Below are 7,289 nucleotides of genomic sequence, written 5' to 3' on the forward strand. Positions count from 1 at the left end.
AAACAAAAACATGAGTGTAACTATTTGGTAGCAATGTGCTAGGTATATATTGGTGATCTCAAAGTGAGTGATACTTTTGTGTAGTAATATTTTGTTTTGGTAACTTCATGTTCTACTGTACTCAGCTTATTTAACTCACAAGCTATAATACTTTAAAATGAAGCACAGTTTAAGAAGGATTGAATGCTCTTACTGGAATCCCTCTATATCTATATGTAGGTATATGGTTATTTATCTTGAGGGCTCTTGTATTTTGTTCCTAACTATTATATTTTCAGTATTTTATTTGAGAAGATGCAATTATGCTATCTTTATTATAAGGAAAGTTCTTGTTAAATCTGAGGCAGTGAAGGGTTAAAAATCTATGGTCCTAATAATGTAGAGAAATGCTGACACAAGTTCTTCAGTCCTTTTCCTGACAGAACACCCATCTTTAATTTGCTCCTCTCTTTGCCCATATAACATTGTACATCTGTCCTTGAAAACAGCTCCTGCAGCATGAGCGTAGCCAGTGGAGTCAATTTAGCAAAGGTTGCTGTCTGTGTCCTAGCAGAGCAGGCAGACAGCCTGGAGCTATGAACAGGTATATGAATAATTACTAAAGATAGAAACCCTGTTAATTGCTGGGTTTAATCCTCTTCTCATAAATTGTTACAGAATCACCCCCTCTAGCATTAACCATCACCCTCCTCCTAGCATTAACATGACAAAATGAGTATTTTTCTCAGACTGTAAGAAACTTTGGGAACTTTTTTAGTTTTAAGATTCTTGCTAGCTTTTAAGCATACCAATACTCTGTGACAGCCCTTTCTATCAATTTGGAAGTTTTGAGGCCTTGAAGTATTTGGAGTTGACGGTGAGCTGAGTTTGCCAGTTTCTGAAAGCAAAGCTGATGTTAAGCTGTTGTTTGTCTTAAAATGATTGTCTATTAAGAGGTTTCTTTAACTCTGAGCAAAGCCACTTTCTTTTCAGACCATTCCATTTTTTCTTCAATCACTCTGTTTGATTATCAAAATGGAGAAAACTATAAAGAATGCCTCTCCCCCTCTAGTTCTATCCTGCTGCTAATACAGTAAGTGGGAAAAATTAAGGGATGCTCTTAGAAATTGATTAGAGTATGAGGGAAGAGTGACAGTGACTGCATTTGGTCTTCACCAAGAGCATTTTGCCTTATTAGGCTACTTAGCAAGCTAAACTGTACTTCATCTCAGAGTCCTCTAAAAATAGCTCTGTATGGCTTTCTGGCACATTGATATAAAAAGTGTATGATGATGGTACATGGGGTTGTTTAAATACAAAGCTAGAAGCATGAGCTGGCCTCCAAATGATGAATGTCTTTGTATTCCAGAATGGAAGCTTTCCAAGACAGTGATGCATAGCCACCAATTTGTAACTTTTCTTTTAATTTGTAACTTTGGACTTTTATCTATTTGATTATTATATAACCCCTCATATGTTTGATATGGCAGCATGAAATATCTGAATGCACTTTCAGTGGTTTTCTACACTCCACAATTGAAGAAAGTGACATTTGGTGTTGTTTTCATAGAGTTTTTAAAAATAAATAAAAATAAAAAACCACTGCATCTCAACTTTCTCATTTTAATGCTCTCACAGTTCACTCATAGCACAGAGAAAAAGTTCTGTCATGAACTTTCCTGTGTACAGAATGTAAATTGTAAGGGGAATGAAGGACATATCTTCTCTTTACATCTTTTCTTACAGCTTTTATGTCCCACTCAGGATGTTTGTATCACATTCCTTCTCACAACTGATACCTTCCATATATTAGTGGATTGGTTTTAAAAAGTAATAATAAAAAGGACATAAGCAAATAGCCTAGATTTCCTCTCAAACTCATTTCTGGAGTAGAGGCAGCTGGGTGAAATGGGACCAAGAGGAGTCCCCATGTGGAGGGGAAGGCAGCTCCAAGGAGCAGAAAAGCAGAGCAGCAGCTCCTCACACTGCTGTGATGGGGCTGGGGTATGAAGTGTCAATGGGATATGAAGGCTTAGAAGGAGAAAATAAAAGAAAAACGTCACTGGGATTGACTTCATGGAGGGCTTGTTCTTTTGAAACCTTAATGAGGAATATTTGTACAATTTATATTCCTGGAAAATAATTGTGAAGAGTCAAGACAGTTCAGTCTGGATTTCCAATGCCAAGAAGTGTTCAGGTGCCCTAGCAGGGCTTCCACTTCCCAAGCTTCAGTTTCATTTACTCTTTTGCGTCCCATTACTTCTGCATTGCCTCACAAGCTGCTGTTCTAATAGTTTTCTGTCTTCTTTCAGGGAGACCTGATTAAATTGCTGTCTTCAGAGCTGCCTTCTTATTCCTCTGAACAGTTAATCAGGGAGAGAGAAAGCTTAGCTCTAATTAACCCACAGCTTGCCAGAGGTGGAGCTTCTGCTACATGCTCAGTAAAACCACATATTTTTAGGGAGAATATATTCTTAACCATCTTGAAAAGCAGCAGAAAAAATGTCTTACTGAAGTGCATACTAAAACTTTCTTAGAGAGGTAGTAGTCCTCATTACATTTGAAAGTCTTGGCTTATTATAACAAAGTTTTTAGTACTTTGCAGAACATATGAATGCTGAAAGGTTTGTTTGAAATCTAAAGAATGGTTCATCAGATACTCCCCCAAAGTGGCAGAAGGCTAAAAATATCTAAACTACATGAGGGCAATCAAGCAGTTTGCAAGATGTGGTATAGAAATATTTTATCAAAACTTAGTGAAAAATCAGGATGTTTTAGAAATCCACTTGATCATGCTGAAAAAATGGATGTTGAATGGAAAGGGCTTCAGTTAATTTTGATTTCCTTCTGATTTGCTAGAGATGTCATGAGCTCCAGCCCAGGTATCAAGAGGCACTGCAAGGCATTTATGCCATGCTCCAGTTTACCAAGGAATTCCACTAGAAACATCCAAAAGTTAGAAAAAAAAATGAAGCCCACACGTCATGAAAAGCAGATTTTAAAACATACATTAACATTTGTAGCAAAATAGACACATTAAAATAAGGGCAGAGCATAACAGGTGAGCTATGTTGCATCTGTCTTTAAAATCACCTGATGAACAAGTTGGGCTGTGAGGGGGCAGCTGCAGTGGCTCTGCTGTGTGTGTAATAGAGCTGGGGACAACTCTGAGCTGATGCCATCACTACAGTGACACCTTAGGTCTGTAAAGCCTCTCTTCTGACTGCCACACTGCAATACAGATGTGATTTTTTCCTTCATGTGCTTTGCTCTTGATTTCTGCATGCTTTGGTTACTTTTGCTTTGCAGTTTTCCATAGAAGTATAGCTGTGAAGATAACCAAAGGTACAGACATGATGAATGCTTCTCTGTGTATTTCTGAGGGGTTTTTTGCACTGTAATTTTATAGATCATCTTGTTTCCTGCACATGGCAAAGACATGAAAAGAATGAAGGAAATAGAGATTAGAAAATTGCAACATTATTAGATGGACTTAAGGCAGATCTCCCTTTCCAAATATTTTGGCAATTGACAGAGGTGTTCATTGGAGTGCCTAAAAGTCTATCCTGAGTCTTTGCAGAGGCTTGAAGGAGTATTGTTTTGTAATGGGTAACAAGAACATGAGCATGTCCAGGGTCTTGAAAGTTAATAGGGCATAAGGGCTTTCAGAAGATTTTGAGTGTTTTGGTCCAATTGCTGTGTGCATCCAAAACAGCATTTGGTGTTTCCAGGTTCAGACCAGAGTTAACTAAATGTTACGTAAAACATTTCGTTCCCAAGGGCTACAGGCAAACAGTGGTCATGGGCAGCAGGGAAAAAACCAGATGCTGTGTTACTACCTTTTGTAACTTCCCTACATTTGTTTTATAAACCCTAGTGCAGAAGGTGGCCAAAGGGTATGTACCTTACAGAATTCTTTGCAGTGTAGTAATCTCTTATTTAAACAAGATAGGACTCAATCATGTGAAAGGGTCTTTTTTTTACTGTGCTTTTAAATACTGGGTTTTCCTTCCACACCTCTTTTTGGAAGGAGTTTATCTGATTATGTAAAAATGGGTTATGCATGAAAGACACTTGATGCAGAGTCAAAGGATTTTAATTTTTGTTTTTTCAAGTACATGGTTGTTTTTTTATTGGGATGCAGCCCTTAGATTTATAACAGCTTCAGCTGATTCAACCTACTGTGAAACATCAGGAAAAATCGACAAGGCCACTGATCCATGTATTCTGTGTATTTCAACTATGTAATTGTAAGCCTTCTAAAGAGTTTTTTGAATCCCTTAAATCAATAGTAAAATATATACATATCCAGGCAACTAATTCTTGAGCAAATAACGTGCTCTAGACAAATATTGTAAGGAACTACCCTGCTGTGTTCAGCAGTGCAGCAAAACTCGGATGAATAAAGATTGGCCCCTGAGATAAACCTTTAAATCTTTGGTCATAGAAAATTTGCATTGCTAAAGGATTATATTATGACTCAGTGGGCAGTAACTGCTATTACAGCTACTTCAAGAGGTTTTCCTTACCCATTTATGCTTTCTTTCCCTGCTCTTTTCTCAGCATACCTCTCACAAAGCTGTTCAGTAGAACATGATGCTGTCTCTCCTGTAGTCTTCTTGATAAAGTATCTAAATGGGTGATTTTCTCACCACCCTTCTGCAGCCTCTCCTTCTTTTGCTGTTGGTGGTCTGCATTTTTATTACAGGTGTTGATCTATTTGATTAAGTTTTTGCAATATTACCAAAGAGAGGCAAGGTAGAAGTGAGAATTACGCCCAGAGGCTACCTCACTTGAAGCAGTTGAAGATAAGCATCATGCTGCTTGTGTTGAGCAATCAAAGGCACCTGAACATATGAATGTGTTCACATCATTACCTTGTTCACCATAAAAAATTGGTGTTCCATGGGCATGTCTGCAACTTAAGGACAGGCTTCTGACTCTTCAGAGAGGTGTCTTGGCATGGAGAGCAAAGAGCAGTACTATAAGAACATGGTTTGCTTCTGTGCCACACAGTGACTGACAGGATTGAGATTTGGGAAGTTTGTTGGTGATATTGTCGTGCATTGGCAGCATATGCTGAACAGACAAACGCTGCCCCCTACTTTGAGATAAACAGGACTTCTCTGAAAATCTTCCAACTCTTCCCCTTAATCAGCTAGAGGTGGTCCAAGTAAGGGTCTCCTCTTCCCTCCCCTATAGAACTCAAACCCCTGTCTCCCCTCCCCTGTGGGGCTGAGCTGGGACAACAGCCAGCAGCAGGCACACCCCCAGACACTGATCCCTGGGGCCTCAACAGAGCCAAAGCACAGCCAAGAGCCTGCTCTCCCACTCCTGCATATAAATAGGTGCTTCCCAGTACAGACCTGCTTCTCCCAGTAGTATGTGTCTTCAGTGAGTTGTGTTAATAGTTATCATTGCCTGAGATAACCTTCCTTGTGATGTAATTTGACATACTGCTGTCAGAGGGGCTTAAACATAGTAATCTTTAAAAATGATTGGGAATTTGCCCTAGAGAAAAAACTGTTATGATTAATTTCTACAAATGATAAACCACTCCTCCTTCAAAATACTGCATGCTATGAAGTGTGATTTAATCCATTTGACTACAGAGCCTGATGCTTCTGACAACTGTGACTCAAATGTCATCACAGAAAGTGATATTTCAAGTGGCAGGGTGGGATTAGAAACCTGCTAAAGATTTGTCAAAGGAGAAGTAAGTACATAATTTTTAGATAAGTGATTTGTCTACTCTAAACCACTTCCTCTGAAAGACAGGCAGCTTTAAAAGAGAAACTTACACTGTTGCACTAGAAAGAGCAATTTAATTGCAGAGAGATACTACTTATGATGGTAGGTAGAGAAAAAAATGTAGGATACTGGCGAATGTGTTTTCTCTACAGAAAAAATAAAATTGCTTTTCACCCTCAGAAATTATCTTAAACGTGTCTTCTATGAGGAAGGAGCCAGTCTCGTTATCTGGGACCTCACAACCACCTGATACGTACTTGTTGCTGCTTTGTGTTTTTTCAAAATACAACAAAACACCATGGCTTAGGAATTGTGTGAAAACTCTGTAAATGCAGTAAAACCTGAAACAAGTACAGAAATGTTCATTTGATCAAGAATTCATGTAGCTTTAGAGCAATTATCAGTTTCATTCACATCCACCATGTCTGAACTCTTCGACAGTCTCCTAAAACTTGTGCTTTCTATACCTATTCTGCCAGTCTAGCTGTATAATTTACACTTCCTTAACAATCTGTCTACTCTGAAAGGCACTGAAAAAATGGTATAAGGTTCTGTACTTTTCTTCCATGTGGCTGAATCTGAAATTTGACCAACTGCAGTGGAAACTACATTTTGTGTAAGAGTTGGTTCCAGCAGCCCCGTGGGTCCCCCTGCATCTATGAGGACCCAGCTGAAGGCTTGCCCAGGCTGTACAGACTCGGGACACTGGCCCAGCACTGAGTCCTGCGCCACCTGTAGCAGCTGTGGTGTTGTGAAGTGTTTCTTCAGCCACACTTGAGCAGCTCTGATTGCAGAAAGCGTGGAGGGTTTGGTTTGCAGTTCTGCTTGGTCTGATGGCTGTGGAGAGAAAGCAATAACCCTGTCTGACAGGCTGACCTTGAGATCCTGCATCAGGAGTGGAAGTTAAGTGAGAGCACACATTACTCTTAGCTGTTTGCAGTGGATTCCCTGGGGGAAAAAAAAAAAGAACATGAAATCTGACAATGCTTTTTTGTGGAATCATTTTTCAGAGAAGAGCTGCTCTTTGATATCTGTGATAGTTTGCTGCTCCGATCTGTCATGTTGCCAACTCTGTGCTAAGGTGTTTGGGAAGCACAGTTAAGTGACTGTAAGCATGGCAAGGGAAGCTGGGGCCATTTTTTCACTGAAAGGAATTTTGCTGGAGTGACAGTATTTTTTTCAAGTCCTCTTGTTTCTATTGTTTGTATTTTGTTTGTTTCTCGCTGGAACCTGCCGGCTGCTTCACTGCGAGGGGGGCCGGGTGCGCCTTTAAGAGGTGGAGGTGCCTTTGTGCAGGTTGTGCGGGGAAGGAAGTGGCTCTGCACCGCGGAGGGTGGCAGGAAAAGGCTGGTGCTCGGCTGGCCACAACTTAAACTGCCACTTTTCCCTTTGAGAGGCAGCAAAGAATTGTCACATTAGCTTCCTGGGGGTTGATTGTTTGTTGCCTTGTTTTTTTTCCCTTCGGCACTGTCAGTTGAAACGCTGACCACGGCAGGCACAGCTGGACATGTTTAAAACTTTTCCATGGGCAGCCCCGAGCTGGCAGTGCCCAGGGAATG

At 40.1% G+C, this 7,289-nt stretch overlaps 1 protein-coding gene across 5 annotated transcripts in view; it reads left to right on the forward strand.

Moving 5' to 3' along the window:
• ZMIZ1 (zinc finger MIZ-type containing 1) overlaps positions 1-7,289 on the forward strand; it is a 285,918-nt gene that overhangs the window by 189,314 nt on the left and 89,315 nt on the right. The gene's annotated exons all lie outside the window — the stretch shown is intronic.

This window comes from Geospiza fortis, unplaced genomic scaffold (genome assembly GCF_000277835.1).
Source record: "Geospiza fortis unplaced genomic scaffold, GeoFor_1.0 scaffold130, whole genome shotgun sequence".
In the NCBI taxonomy this organism is placed as follows: Eukaryota; Metazoa; Chordata; class Aves; order Passeriformes; family Thraupidae; genus Geospiza; species Geospiza fortis.